General features: G+C 38.1%; 1 long non-coding RNA gene across 1 annotated transcript; it reads left to right on the top strand.

Annotated features, from left to right (window-relative positions):
- The first annotated feature begins 308 nt into the window (after positions 1-308).
- LOC137857640 (uncharacterized) lies at positions 309-15,261 on the top strand. Its single transcript, XR_011097201.1, has 3 exons — positions 309-602; positions 6,338-6,480; positions 14,651-15,261. It is a non-coding gene; the product is annotated as an uncharacterized lncRNA (long non-coding RNA).
- Positions 15,262-15,890: the final 629 nt, after the last annotated feature.

Below are 15,890 nucleotides of genomic sequence, written 5' to 3'. Positions count from 1 at the left end.
TTCTGAGCAGTGACCAAGACCCTGCTCAGCTACTGGGCAGCTGCATAAAGGAAGGGTTGTACAGGAAGTATATCATACATGGACTTGTGTGCAGAGTGGGGTGCCTGCTGAATACACTGAGTAGCAAAGTGCCAGGGATTCATACCAGGGATGAGCTTTCTGTAAGACTGCACAGGAGGTAAGGGGATGCGAGACACCTGGTACTGCATTCAGGGTGAGTCAGCCTATAGAATCAGCTTTGGGAAGGCAGGATAAGTTCTGGTGGGAGGGGTTTATGTAAACACCATTCTGATTAAAGCAGGGAGCATGAAGGTAATAAATTATAGCCTGCTCCATCCTGCAGTGCTTGCCAGTGATACCATGTCCATAAGGAAAGCTTTGTGATAAGAAATTAAAACGGCAAGATTCAAAGAAAACCAGGTACCTTTGCAAAGACAAAGAAAATTGGGTCGTTAAAGCACTCTTCAGGTTTTCAAGAGGCACAGGGAAGACCAGAATAGTGTAAATGTGTTGTTTGTATTAAGTCTTAAGAAGGCCAGTAATCCTTTTGGTGCACAGAATTGAATGTCACCCACCTGGAGAAAAGTCTGCAATACAGTAAGGTGAGGACAAAATTGGAAAACCCTTTGAAAGTAGGACAGTAGGGGTCTTGGGCTAGTTGGTGGAGTTGTATTCCCCATTATGTTCCCTAATGCAATTTATTACTTAATTTGTTGTGCAATTGCTAGAGAGTGAATTTTCTCTATTTCTGCCTTTCAATAAATTCTAAGCAAAATAAAGCTTCCTCATTGTTACAGATTGAGAGGGTGGTGGAAATAAGGCTTACACTGATGCAAAGTCAGATACAGGAGCAGTGCATTAGGTGGGTTAATAAAATCTTAGCCTAATCAGGTGCTACAATACAAAATGCTTTCCTATAGAATAAAAATGTCTGTGAAAGAATGTTTTAGATACCTCACGTAGGATCAATGTAGGGCAGGACTTGGTTTTATCATGTCTGTATCTGTTTGGTCACAAAAGTATTGCACTGTAAGTTCTGGTCAGATGCATAGAATAATGCTACATTGCTCTTGTAAGCAAGTTCAAAAACTAAGCATATCATTTGCATAAGGATGGGTCCTTGATGCTCCTACTCTTTATAGTTTGTAAATGGATGCTTACAAAACCAAGAGAGATACATTCACTCACTATTAATTTATAGCCATATTACCTCAGAATTGTCTTTGAAATTATTACATACAAGTTAAATGCAAACTATTCATTTATGCTACTGCTGACAAACAGCATTCTGATTTGTTCTAGGGAAAAGAATGGATAATAAACAGAAACAGTAGGAAACCTTTTTAAAAACGTAATTTTATAATATTTATTGTTGCTTTTAATTAATTAATTTATTTACTTTTTTTCTGAAAGAAATAAAAAAAGTGATAGAAACCAAACGAAACCACAGAAGACTCTGGGTCATTTAAGTAAGTGAACTACCAGCTAGCAAATGCAGTTTAATGTAGAAAAATGTTAAACAGTTCACCTGGGAGGAAGGAATCAGTCTAAGGAATATGTACTAAATATGTAGTCATCCAGCATACTGATTAGGAAAGAGGTGGAATAGTGATGGAGAAATGTCTGAAAACATGAGAGTTCCAATGCACTGTAGCATTAAGAATTTTGAACAATATATTAAAGAAGAGAAGGCTGCATAGCCATAACAGAGGATGGATTGAAATTTCATTTAAAACAGGATTACAGTTCCTCAGTGGTTGAAGAATAAGGAAAATAGTTACTCATAGCATTTTTCATATTAATAAAACATTCCCTGCAACTTTTGCAAAGAAATGACTGCTTCTAGAAAGTCTGCTCTCATCAAAGACACTGTTCCAGTTAGAAAACAAATACCAAACTAGAAATTTCAAACTGTGCAGATGCACGTGTGTGCAAACATGCACCAATGGGTATTGATATCTTAGGCTTATTCTCCTATGAAACTGCAATATAATGCAAGGAGTGATGCACTGAGTGGTTAACTGCCATATATCCAAATTAATGACCAGAATAGTCAAGAAATAATTTCTGCTTTTCAGTTTTTAGAGCCTGCCCTGCAGCTTCTTCACAGAGACCAGAGGTAAATGGGAAGGCAGGCTGGATGGCAGGGGCCGTGCATTCAGCTTGCAGGAGTAATGAGTTACTCCTGAGTATCAGGTGTTTTCAGATGTGTGTAATTATTGGCAGTACTGCAGAAAATGCTCTACTGTGTGGGTATAGCTATTCATGTGCCATGCTCCTTCGCTCAGGCTCTTATCAAGCAAGATATTTTTTTTCCATGATTCCAGCATGGCCATCTGTATCAACATGACTCCTATACTCGTATTTAAATCCTTCTATGCTGTCTCAAGCCTTTCCCTTTCCCTTTCCCTTTCCCTTTCCCTTTCCCTTTCCCTTTCCCTTTCCCTTTCCCTTTCCCTTTCCCTTTCCCTTTCCCTTTCCCTTTCCCTTTCCCTTTCCCTTTCCCGCTAGAAAAGCATGGTGCATCAGTGCTGAGCAGCCTGTGTGTTTGTATGTGCCTGTGAAGGGGTGCATGGTTCTGCAGGGAGGGAAGTAGGGCCATGGCACTGCTGCACAGCTTGCATCCAGGGCTCTGAAAAATATCCTGTGGCCAACAGACACATGGTGATTTAAGTGGTGCTGTACTCACTGTCTGCCTGGCAGGAGGTCAGGGGCCCCGCCCAGAGCTGGCAGGATGGAGTATGTGCCTGTGTCAGCTGCTTCTGTTTGCAGTGCAGTGTTTTAGCACTATTCTCATTTACACAGACAATTTAACCTCTTAGACAGGGAACTGGCATCCTTGCCTTTCTGTCAGCGTGACTAGAAAGACATTATGCCCAGATGAAGGGTGAACTGAGCACTCACAGTCAGGAATATCTCACACTTGAGCATGATGTAATAAGTGTTTTATGCATCACTGCCTAAGAATGGGAGGTTACCTGGCAGCTGCAGTGGTGGGGCTGAACACTCTGTGGCATGCAGTCCACCCATTGTCAAAAGCTGCACTGCTGCAGCAAGAATGCCAGAGATGTGGAAACATGCAAAGTGTCCATGCTCTGCCATGCAGACATAGCATATCCTCAGGCTGTCTGTGCAGTCCTGCTTCCCAGCCAGTTCTCTGACAAAAAGCCCACTATATTGCTATTCAGAAGAATCACATTTTGGTGGAGTTGTATGATGTGGTCCATACCTGTGTCAGAATCTCTGTAGTATTATTCCATTGTTCCATATCCTTATCCCTGAAATGGCAGAACTTTGCATTATGCAGATGCCACTTAACATCTATCACAGTAACTCCCTGCACAGCTAGACTGCAACAGGTGATCAAATAGTTTGGCTTTGTTTTCAAATAAATGCTTATTTATGCAAATGTATGCTTTGAATATGCTTATGAAGAATGGGCTGAAGAAAAATATCCTTTGCTTTAAAGAAAGAGCAGCTGTAGGGATCCTCACTGAAATCCCCTTTGCCTGACTTTAGGTAGAGGCCAGAGACCAGCAGATGGCAATCTCCGTCTGTCACAGAAGAGCAGGGTTTTAATGCAGGGGCTCTCGTGTGCGTCTTCCCTTTGCTTATTACAGTTTACTTGAAGGGCAAAACGACCTGAAAATGGTAGGCAGCCTTTGTTAGGCTCAATGTCAGAATCTGGAAAAGCACAGCTGAAATTCTGCTTTATGCAAATCCCAGCTAGCTGGATCTGTAAAAAGCAAGCTAACTTAATGGCATGAATGTGTGCTAATCTTTTTTATTTTTAAGTACAAGACAGAGTTATTTTACAGCATTGTTGTGCTTTTCCTCCTGTGTGCTGCTAATCTTTTAATGCACTCTTTAGAAAAAAGAAAATGGCTGTTTTCTTTGCACCCCACATTTTTTTCCCCAGTGTTTGAAATCAGAAGAAATAACGTGATCTTCGGCTGACTTAAAAAGGAGTGAAGACACAAAAGAAAAGCATTTACCTGCTATAGTGACAAATCTGCCATGCTAGAGTAATGTGTCCAAGCAGCAGTGTGAGAGTCTAGTTTAGCATTTGAAATGGAAAATGTATGGTATTAAAGCTATCACTGTGTAATTTTTATACATTTTTTTTTTTTTCATTGCAGAACAGAAGATTAATGCTGCTAATTTCAGTTATGTGAAAACTGTGAGCTGATAAAGGACCTGGATGTTTTTCTAAAGCAAATATTAATAGCAGAAAAAGGAATATTCCTATCCTACAGTGGAAATAATTCTGTCAGTTATCTCACTATGCTGCTTTAAATGAGTTTGCATCATTTCATGCAGTATCATACTTCAGACATTTGATCATCATGATGATGGAGTGATGAAAAAGAAGGATAAATTAATATCCTAGATATAGTGATACTGGTAAAAATATAGGAAGGTTTCACTGGGAATGCAGGATTTTCTGTACTATCCTTAAATGCAATTTTTGCACTGCTTTCCATCTACTGGCCTCTGACAATGGATTGCATGTAATATAAAGGGTGCATCAGGAATGCTAATAGTTAGCTGAGTAGCACAGAACATACCTTTACGAGTAACATTAATTAGGAAAGGAATTAACTGCAAACTGGATCTGTCTGGTGTCCTATAGGATAAAAGATGAATAGAGAACTACTATGCTAGTTATGCAAAACCTGAATATTTGGAAGATAACCAGTGCTCTCAGTGTGGAGCAGGAGACCTGGAGGTCCATGTGAGCATGTAGCTTGAGGTAGCTAAGTTAAGGGGAGATGCCCTAACTTGAGTATTGGTGGCAAGACAGATTCTTGCACTTCGTTTCACCCTAATGAAAGGATTTTTATTTGGTGATGCTGATGTGGTATGATCTATGAGAAGTAGGACACAAAAGCTTTATGAGAAACCTTGACTATAACCAGACACTAATGTATGCATAGCTTATTCCAACTTACAGGTACTCCATTTTATAGGTCAACTTTTCTTTTAAAAAAAAGATTTTCTTTTAAGCTTAAATATCTGCTTTTAAAAGAAAAGAGAGAGGAATCCAAGCAGTTCTCATAGCAACACTGTGTTTTGAGTGAATGATAAATGATGGACATGCCATAGTAGCAGAAAAACCTCTTATATTAGGAGGAGTGAAAAGAAAATAAAAAAGCATGTTTATGAGTAGAAGGCACTGATTTATGAGAAAAGATTATAAAAACGAATTTTTGACATGATAACTTCAACAAGTGGTTGAGTACATGCAAATATATTTTGGGAAGTGTGGGCTCAATTACAAGCACAACAGAAATTGCTGGAATTGTTTTTCATGATAGAAAAGACTATCTTATGCAATTACACTAAATAAGGAAAACTCAGATAAAAATCTCCTTTGCTGCAAGAACATTTCTGTGGTTAAGCAACTTCCAAAAGAAATAATACACACCCACTGCTTGAAACAGCTAAAGGTTCATTAAATAATATCACATGGGAATATATAAACATTTTCCTTCTCTAGCATACATGATTAAAGGACAAAAAATGTAGAAATGCTACATGCAATTTCTTCTCAGTCTGCTGAGTGCATGTTCACACTATAGTGGCAGAGGGAGAGAAATTTTTTCAGTGCCTACAGCAGAAGCCTGTTCAGGTGCCTACACTCAGCACCTCAGTTGCACTTGTTCTTGATGAAGGACAGGGAATATCTAGTGGTTAATCAAAGGTGCCCATGAAAAGTAGCAGCTGGGTTTTACTTAAATGTTCCCAATCACTCTTTAGAAGCACTTGTTTTTTGTTTGTTTGTTTGTTTCACTGGTTATATGTGGAACCTGCACACCTTTGAGGCCTGAGTTAAAGGCTTAAAGTTACAGGTAGCACCTCAATCTCTTTCTGAATGCATGCGTTTTTGAAATATTTGACCTCATCTCCATAGACAGTTACCTTCTTTTATTTTATTCAAAGACAGCAAACAAGAATATAATTCAAAATTCTTTTTCCTCAGCTGTTGGGGTGATTTTATACCACATTATGTTCATGCAAATAACTACAGAAGGTGCAAAGATTTAAAAAAAAAAAAAAAAAAAGTTTGACTTACTTTCTTCTGCAACTGTGAATCTTTTAAAAGCACTGATCTGTGTTCTTTTTTCCCCTTCTGGTAATCAGGGACAGAGAATGCCAGGGCTCCCATACTGGTCTCAAGGCTGATACTGGACCTAGCAGCTGCAAAGGTTTCCATCAGCTGTCCTTGTTTCCAAATTTTTGAAATGCTACCAAAAACAAAGCTTCTCTTTTCTGACAAAGAACTAGGGATGGCAGTGCATGTCTTTCTGGTATGCTAATCATTTTTGGATTTCAGCACACAGAGATAAAAATTTGCCCAGCAGGATAAAACTAGAATCTTGGAATGGCCATGGTTGGAAGGGACCTCCGAGGATCATCTAGTCAAGATCATCTGCCGAGCAGGATCACCGAGAACGCATTGCACAGAATGGCATCCAGGTGAGTTTTGAATATCTCCAGAGAAGAAGACTCCACCACCTCTCTGTGAAACTCTGTCACTTTCACAGTAAAGAAGTGCTCCCTCATATACAGCTGGAATCTCCTGTACTTCAGTTTGTGCCCGTTGCCTCTTGTCCTGTCACTGGGTACAACTGAGAAGAGTCTGGTTCCATCCTCCTGACACCCTCCCCTCAGATATTTATACACATGGATGAGGTCTCCCCTCAGTCTTCTCCTCTCCTACACAGGCCCATTAATCTAATGCTCCAGTCCTCTAATCAGCCTAGTAGCCGTCCTCTAGACTCGCTCCAGTAGTTCCACGTCCCTCTTGTCCTAGAGAGCCCAGACCTGGACACAGGACTGCAGGTGGGGTCTCACCACAACTGAGTAGAGGGGGAGGATCACCTCCCTTACCTGCTGGCAACACTCCTCCGAATGCACCCCAGGATTCCGTTTGCCTTCTTGGCCACAAGGGCACACTGCTGGCTCGTGCTCAGCCTGCTGTCCCCTAGGACTCCCAGGTGCCTCTCTGCAGAGCTGCTGTCCAGCAAGTCACCCCCCCAGCCTGTTCTGGTACTTGAGGTTATTCCTCCCCAGGCACTTTCCATATGGAGTTTGCTCATTCATTTGTTTAATTTTCCTTTCTGGCTTTGTGATAATATTGCCTACACAGAAATGCCCTTCTCCATTCCCTTGTATCTAAGTATTCCCATCTGTGTGATCCCTGGTTTCCCTAAACAATGAAACAGGCAATTCCTGATGGTCTCATCATTAAGAGTCTGATGTTACCACCAACCATGGGGCTTGTCGACCCCTATGGCCACACTCCCACAACTGGGGGCTGGAGGAGGATGCAAAGGCAGGAAGGCCATGGCAGGAGGGGACCCCAAGTGTGCCATTGGGATTGTAATAGCAGGAGCTTGACCCAACCCTGAATGTTCACTGCCATGTGCGTTGCCTTGGCAGCACGGCTGTGGGACCATGTGTGGGGCAGTGGGGCTGGACTGCTGCAGGGATAGGGCACTGAGAGGGGCCATGAAAGATTTGCTAGGGGGGGTCCTTGGATTGTTTCATTCCATCAGCCCTGCCATACATGCTGCAACATAAATGCTACCAGAGTAGTTTTGGTGGGATTTTCTTTGCTAGAACATTAGGTCTGGAACAAAGTATTTCCAAGTATGTCAACTATCATTGACATTTGTAGAAGAATTCTCAGACCTGCAGTTCCTCTTGGTTCTGTATCGAAAACGTGTTTTATGGGATTACCATTCAGTTAGGGATATTTTGGTGCAGGAAAATAAGCTAAACTGGTTAGGTGGCATTGCTTCACTGCAGATTTTTTTTAAGCTTAAATATCTGCTGAAAGGAGAATGAAAGGATTTGAATAAAGTGTAGCAGGTAATAGCTACCATGCAAATTCAGTAGTGTTAGGAAGGTGTTCCTGTATTTTAGTTATCATTCATACTTTGTACCCAGAAGGAAATTATTCTGAATTTGTTTTTTTCTTGTTTTTACTCATATTCCTTTTAAGTCCTTTACCAGCAGAGACCTAGTGTAATCAGCAGCACTGCTCCCAGTGAGAACCGAACTCAGAAACCATTACATTATTCTTAAAATCTTGTTTCATGGTCAATAAGAAAGCTCACCTAAGGTATACATACACTTACATGTATATATCCAAACATTTTTTGTTATATAACTGAAATTTGAATCTAATAGTTGTTAATCCATAACTAATTATTACAGAAAAGGAAGGAAAAATAAGACAGTACAAATTGTTATTATACATGTAGTCAGTTTCTATCCCTTATTCTGATATTATACTCACCTTTTCTCTGCTCCTCTGGGTCCTAATGTCAGCATTTTCATTCTGGTTGGGTGTGTTGTAATAAGTTGTCAGCACCATAACCCTTCACTGAAAGAAATCGGATACTTATGTTTATGATTTCTTTGCTCTAGGATCCACATGGCGTTCTTTCTATATGCTTGCTAACACACTTTTACCTCCTGCTCTTTTTTCTCTTTTTTTTTTTTTTTTGTTTTGGTCAATGTTGCATTAAAATTCGCTACATATGGTGCATTTTATGTACTTCAGATAGTATTTCTTTGTTCTTTGTGTTAGCACTAAGCTCAGTTTTGGCCATCTCCAGGTCTGCATTTCTTAATGCACTGTTGAAGTGTTGTTTATAGCTGTGGGGCCTCCGCTGCCAGTCTGTACCCCATCTTTTATCATCCTGTGCCTGTATTCCTCCTTATCTAAACCTATCTCTTCAGCCCTTAGGACCTCTATTTAGATATTTGGCTTGTATTTTCTATGCTATGTTATTATGCTAGGCTTGTAAAAACTATGATGATACTGGGCAAATATAAACAAAAGTAAAAGAAATTACCCACAGACATCTCAACAACCAAAAAATAAAAATAAAAAAAAAATGCTGTTACAGCTAAACCAAGTACAATGAAGTTGCTGGCAAGTCAAGGAAGTTCAGACAGAGCAGGCCTTGCAAACTTCATCCCTAAGGCCTTGAAAATTCAGTACAAATCTTATAGCTTGCTACCAGCCATGAGAATAGTGCATTACAAAGCTGCATGATGTAGAACAGGTAGCACTGAGCAGATTCCTTGCTCTGATATCCACTAAGGTTGGGGCTGCAGCCTTTTTATTTGATTTGTTTAAACCAACTTTCTGACAGAAGACTGTACAACTTATGACCTGTTGCGCTCAGAACTTAAAAAATACAAGGAATAGTGTTGTGGCAGGATGATAAAAAAACACAGCGTGTTCACACTCCACCTGACAGCTGGAGTTTTCCTGTTCAGTGATGGGGAAGAGACATTCACAGCATGTATGGGAGATGAAGTCTATGACTACCCAATCACAAGGGAAAATGTTAAAAATAAAGCTGGGATCTTCAACTTGGGGAAATAAAGATCAGCTGCAATGACCAGTAATTCTGTGCAGTTTAATTTGCAGTGGATATTCACAGATATCTGTGAATATATAAGCTGATTCTTGTTTTGATCAGGTAGTATTTTGGTTTTTAATTTGTGTCCTCAAGAGCAAGTTTACTTGCTCTCAGCTCAGGACCTGTAGGGAAGGATAATGAGGTCATATGTTACCTTTGCACTATCAGAAAAGAAAATTGGAGTGGAAAGCAAGGAAGTGAGAGTCATGGCTCTACAAGCTTCTCTTATGCTGGACCAAGGAGACCTTAATTCTGATTCTTGCTCCCAGCACAGCTGTTTTATTTTGCACTGAAAATGTACCTATATTACACTGCAGAAACATGCATTCTGTCTTCCTCTTTTATTTTTTATTTTTATTTTTTTTTTCTCTCCATCACCACCATACATTTTTATCTGCTTCTGGCACAGCTTCAGTAATGAGGAGTAGGAGTATCTGTGTTTTCTCAAAGGTGAGCTCCATAATCTAGAAGTTGAGAATTTCTGTGGAAGGTGAGAAGTGAGAAGGTCATAAAACTTTTCCTCAGGGCTCATAGAAGTAATGGGCCCATCCTTCCCCTCTGAACAAGCTCTCTGACTACAACATTATTATTTTGTAAAAGTTGATATCATTCCCAGCTGCATTTTAAAGGAAACCCCAAATAATCCTGATAGCTGCATTTTGTCTGGAGTTAGGAAATGCCATGAAAGCTCTTGGAACACACATGAGATAAGACCTTTTGGAGAACTTAACTGAAAGAAACATGATTACTGATCATAAGTGGATGTATGTGTGCTGGTGAAATTGGAGCAATTTTGTTCCCAGCTAGAAGTGTACTTCTTCGAATATAATGCAATTTAAACTCAAAATAACTTGATGTTTTGGCAGCAAGTGAGCATTTTTTTAAAAGACTAAAATCTCAAAGAAGTCTGAGTTTACATGATAATGTCCCACTATGCAAAGCCCCTAGTAACCTTAAAGAAAGCTTGCTATATCACATATTGATAACAGAAACAAACTTTTACAAGCAGCCAGGCAAAAGCAAAATATCAAACTAGATGCCTCCTAGCATTTTTTCCTTCCCTGTTATGGGTAGAGTTACACGTAGAAAGGGAAAAGAATTAGAGTAAAACAATCTGTTCTAGCAGAGAGTGTACTGGCTGCAGTGCATCCCACTGCATTGCAGGTAACTCAAAGGGAAGCACATACAAGTTTCTCAGGCAAAAATTCATGCATTAAACTCTTTTGAGGGGAAAGGGTAGCAGCAGTTGGTGAGGGCAGTACAGGAAAGGGCAAATGCAGACTGTAGAGCAAGCTAAGAAGAAACTATAAAGGGTAGAAAACATATTTTTAACATTTTATTATTATTTTTATGAAACTTGTAAACAAGCCTTTAAAAAACATCTTTATAAATATAAGATCACTCTGTCGAAAGTGAACAGGTCTGGATCTGTCTCTAAATATTGCTCTGCTTCATATATGAAATGCTCAAAGAAAGCTAAAAAGATGACTCCAGGTAGGCCTCTAAGTCAGAGACAAAACGACAAAGGTTCACAACACTTAAAAATGAGTAGGCACATTCTGTAATATACCAGTATATCTCAGGATGAAGGAAACACTCATACATTACATTGTATGGCTGCACACTGTGTTTTGGAATTCCTTTTCATTCCTCTCTTCTCTTTCAACTAACTGCTAAGTGTTGTGTTAGACTGTGTTGTGGGTATTGTGAAGTGTGATATCTGCATAAAACCAGCTTTTTGTTTCCTTGCTTAACTCTCACTGCTACATCCATGAGTTGAAATAATAATTCAAGCACAGCTATTATTTATGTAATACCACTATATTGCCATTTCCTCAAAACAAAAGTATTACATATATATGCATGCACACATAAATTTGATTTTCACTATTTTACCTGAAAACCAATCCAGAGTGACTCAGGTCTTCATATAGTGAAATATATTTCTTTTAAGTGATGAATTTATAGGGCTATTTGTAGACATTAAAATTAAGATTCTTGATAATATTCAATTAGATACTTTTATTTATTTATTTATTTTTTTAGTAAATCTCACATGTATTTGCCTTTTTTTGGCTGGTAAACTTTTGTAAATCTGCCCCTTGGTTTATTATCTGAAACGTATTGTCACTTAATACAGGTAAGATATTTCTGAAATTTCACAATATATTTTGGACTCTCACATCACCGCTTTCCCTTTGGGTTACATGTAAAAAGGCAAAGAAATAAGAATCACTGGAGTGTCTTTGGAAGAACAGCAGGACAGTGAATCAGAGATATTAGAAGCAGAGAAAAATGTCCTTTGGGTCATCTGGTCTGACCTTTACATTCTGCAGAATTTACTCATATATCATACTTACTAACCTCTTAATCTAACCTTTTGTTTGACTTTTTAGTTCTAAGTTGGTGAAGTTGTGACATGCAGCTAATTTCAGCTTAAATTTAAGTAGGAAGAAATAGGTATGGAAAAGAGTACAGAAGTTTGCAACTTAAATGCTTAACAGTTAATGCTTACAATGCTGTTGTAGACATTTGTTTATGATTAGCGATACCAAAGTTATAAAATAATTTAAAAACACAAGGGTAGTACTGTGGATGAAGTATGCCCAGATATATTATTTGTTGCTACAGACCTCCCATAGGATCTCAGAACTGATTGAGATTCCTGAAAAATGATAGTAGTATAGCATAGAGACATAGAGACAAGGTGCATGTGGCATAACAAATCTCTCTCTGGTATAAGAGCTAGTTGCTGTATTTTTTTCTAGGTCTTGGTACATCATCAGATTCTATGTTATTCCTATTATTGACTGACAGTAGTACTTACTTCTGGATATTTCTATTTCCTCCATGAACAAAAGTAAGAAGGGGGATCATTAGAAACAAGGATAACAAAGATAAAACAAGGACTTTTATGGTTAAGAATATATTTTTTAATATCTCAAATAAACATTTTTTTTCTTAGGTATAGATGTCTTTTTTTTTTTTTTTTTTTTTTTTTCCCATCTTTGGGTAATGTGATTTACAGGTTTAAGGCAAGAAAGGTATTGTGATATTGTGATGATCTCTTAGTTTGACCTGATGAGTAGACTGCAGAGTTCCATCCAGAGATTGAATTCCTTTCCTTCATTCATTCTATAAAGCTTGAAAATATTTGCAGATGGTGATCTTACCTTTCTTGACCTTTCTTGACCTCTACTTTTCAACAATATATAAAATTATACTTTCTTGTTGGGTCTTTAATTTTTTATTTTTAATTTTTCTCCTATCTTTACATTAAATGTAAGAGGTCTTCAGGAAGAGCAGGATTCATCAAAAAAAAAAAAAAAGATGTTTTTTCTTACTTCAGAAAATGTATTAATTTTCCTCTGCTTAAAATATAAGAGGATAATAATGCAGTATAATTCTGATTTTTTGTAGTTCAAAGAAAACAGGCACAGACAAAGACAAATTACAGAATTCAAAATGGGTGAAGAGATGATCGGATTCTTCAGAAGCAATGTGTCAATGATGTGAAATTTTAAATAATACTAATTTATTCATATCCTGGAAATCTCAAAGGAGCAGTAAAAAGCCATGTACAATAATTACGTGACCTCCTCTTTGGAGAAAAACACTAATCCAGAAAGAGTTAAGAAAAAAATAGGATTCCAATTTTAATAAATCTCTGATCTAATCAAGACCTTGCATAACTTTCAATTTGAATTCAACTTACAGGCTATAATGCTAGGAGCTATTTTCATGTTTAATCGTGTGAGTTTCCTTCCCAAATATATCTTCCAAATTTATAATAAATATTATTATAAATTCATCTTGTTAACTATGTAGATACTACTGTATAAACCTGTTTTCTTTATTCTGTATTCTTTCCGATCACTCAATTCATCAAGTCTTCAAGTGAGAGCAGAAACTCTCCGGGACATGAACCAAATCTTTATAGCCATAGATAGGCTATAATGTGTCTAGCACACTCTGATTTAAGTGAAGTTTCTTGAAATGAGAATGTTATGGCTTGTTATGTTATGGCAGTAGGGCTGTTGCCAAGCCCTAGTCATTTCTAGCGAGTTCAAGTTTTTTAAAGCAGAGACATGGGTACAAACAAAACTACATTAGTCTAAGCCTTTTTTCTACTGAATGGTAATTGATAAATGTAAGCAAAAAAGTCTTTGTTTAGGAATATGATTTTTTTTTTCATTTTTTAATATTCATAATGAATTATAATAGTTTAATCTAAATTAGAAATTACAGTTGTTACAATAACTTTTTATAGTACTTTATAATTGTTTCTGCAAGAGACTGTGGAAGCATGGCACTTCTGTAAGAATGTGTTTGTTTTTATTTTGAGTGCAGACATGCCCATGAGTCCTTGGAGATAATTGTAATGTATGACTTAGGAAATGAACAAAATCATCTGTTTCCCCCTCTCCAATGCATATTTTATGCATTATGTTTGTTAAGAAATTGTTTCAGGAGTTTAAATTTCAACTACCCAGAGAAGGGTAGTACTTGCTATTTTCTAATTGCAGCAAGCACAAGAACATTGTGTCAAAATGCTACCTCAGAAGTGAAATCTATTTAGCAACCTACCTTGATCCCCACATTGGAAAGCCATCTGAAATTAAAGACCCACAAAACATTTTGTTGATGTGTGTAGTTTGAGTAGCCTACACATAAATCATGCCTAGCACAGGCCCATAAAAACAAGATCAAGGTATTTTTATACTTCCTATAACTTTCCTATTCTTTATATTTTTTTTTTTTTCTGTCAACAATATGTTTTATTTCTGTCACAAGTGTCCTGTCCTACAAACAGCATTCCTTCATTTGGCTTTCTTATTTTTACTTCCCTGCATACATTATTTTCTATACTACTAGCAATTGGTAAAGTCTGGGCTGGAATAGGAAACCATAGCCCGAACAGGTCATGTTCAGCAGGTGATCAAGTGTGCAATTCAAAACTGGAACTTTTGGGAGGAGAGACTGAAGGTTGTGGTGTTTAGTTTATGGTTATACTCATTTAATTTAGCTTTGTTTTGAAAATAAGAGAACTTGTCCTCACTGGAGATAGGTATTATTAGACACAATATTGAATTAGATATTGATTGTTCTGGAAGGTAATGTTGCTGGTGCATGCCTGCAGCAGAAGTACCATGAGTAAGAAAGACCACCAACTGTATATCAACCCCGTTTCTCAACCAATTCAGTGCCGAGAGCCCTGGAGGATCCGGGATGTCTAAGAGCAGTGTTACGAAGTTCTGCCAGCAGATGGTGATAAAACATGAGGTAGAAGAAGAAAACAAGCCGACATATTGGATCTGATGAGAAGACATCAGCTATTCTTTTATCCTCTGAAAGCATTCTTTCATTCTTTGGGACATGTAGTGCATTTTGAGGATGGCAGTCTGAGAACCCCATTGATATAACTTTGCAACAGCTGCCACTATAAGTCTATGAAAAGACATTGCAGACTCTGCTAAAGACCTATAGTAGGAATACTGAAAAGGTGAAAGGAGTGCTGGAGTTAAAAGGGGAACAGTGCAATAAAGAGAATTTGAGATTGAAAAAAACAAAAAACAAACAAACAAAAACCAACACATTGAATTCAAGATGTAGGGATTACCAAAACCTTAAACAGTTTAGGATAAGGGAATTAGGGAAAATGGAGAGAAGGGAGTTGATTAAGGACTTGGTTGGTTTGCATGTGGAAGGCTGGAAAAGATTTTGAAATTTGTCTCTTGTTATTTGCAAAATGCGTCACATGCCTACCAAATTATTTAGAACACTATAAAGTGTTTGCAGTGTACTCATATTACAGTCACATACTATTTTCTTTTCTTACCTTTTTGCAGTCATGTGCATTTCTCATAAAAGTTTGTTAGAGCAAAAATAACTTTGTACCTTTCAGTAAGTGCTGTTCAGTAAATGCCTGATAAACATTTACTACTACTTACTACTACTATTTTGTAAATGTCCTCAGATTTGCTAACCTGCCATTTTTATGCACTTATAAATTGCTTTGGAATGTATGTTTATGTTGTGGTTTAACCCGGCCGGCAGCTAAACACCATACAGCCATTCGCTAACCCTACCCCCTCCCTCTCTGGGATGGGGGAGAGAAATGGGAAAGTGAAGCCTGTGAATTGAGATAAAGACAGTTTATTAAGACAGGAAAATAATAATAACAATAATAATAATAACAATAATGATGATACTACTACTACTACTAATAATGTATACAAAACAAGTGATGCACAATGCAATTGCTCACCACCCGCTGACCTATGCCCAGCCTAACCCCGAGCAGTCCGGCCCTCCTCCCCCCAGCTAGCCACCCCTGTGTATTGTTTAGCGTGACGTCAGATGGTATGGAATACCCCTTTGGCTAGTTTGGGTCAGCTGTTCTGTGTCTGTCCCCTCCCAGCTCTTGCTGCACCCCCAGCCTGC

This window comes from Anas acuta, chromosome 5, assembly GCF_963932015.1.
Source record: "Anas acuta chromosome 5, bAnaAcu1.1, whole genome shotgun sequence".
Lineage (NCBI taxonomy): Eukaryota > Metazoa > Chordata > Aves > Anseriformes > Anatidae > Anas > Anas acuta.
Note: the sequence above shows the minus strand (reverse complement) of the source record. Positions and strands in the feature narration are given on the sequence as shown.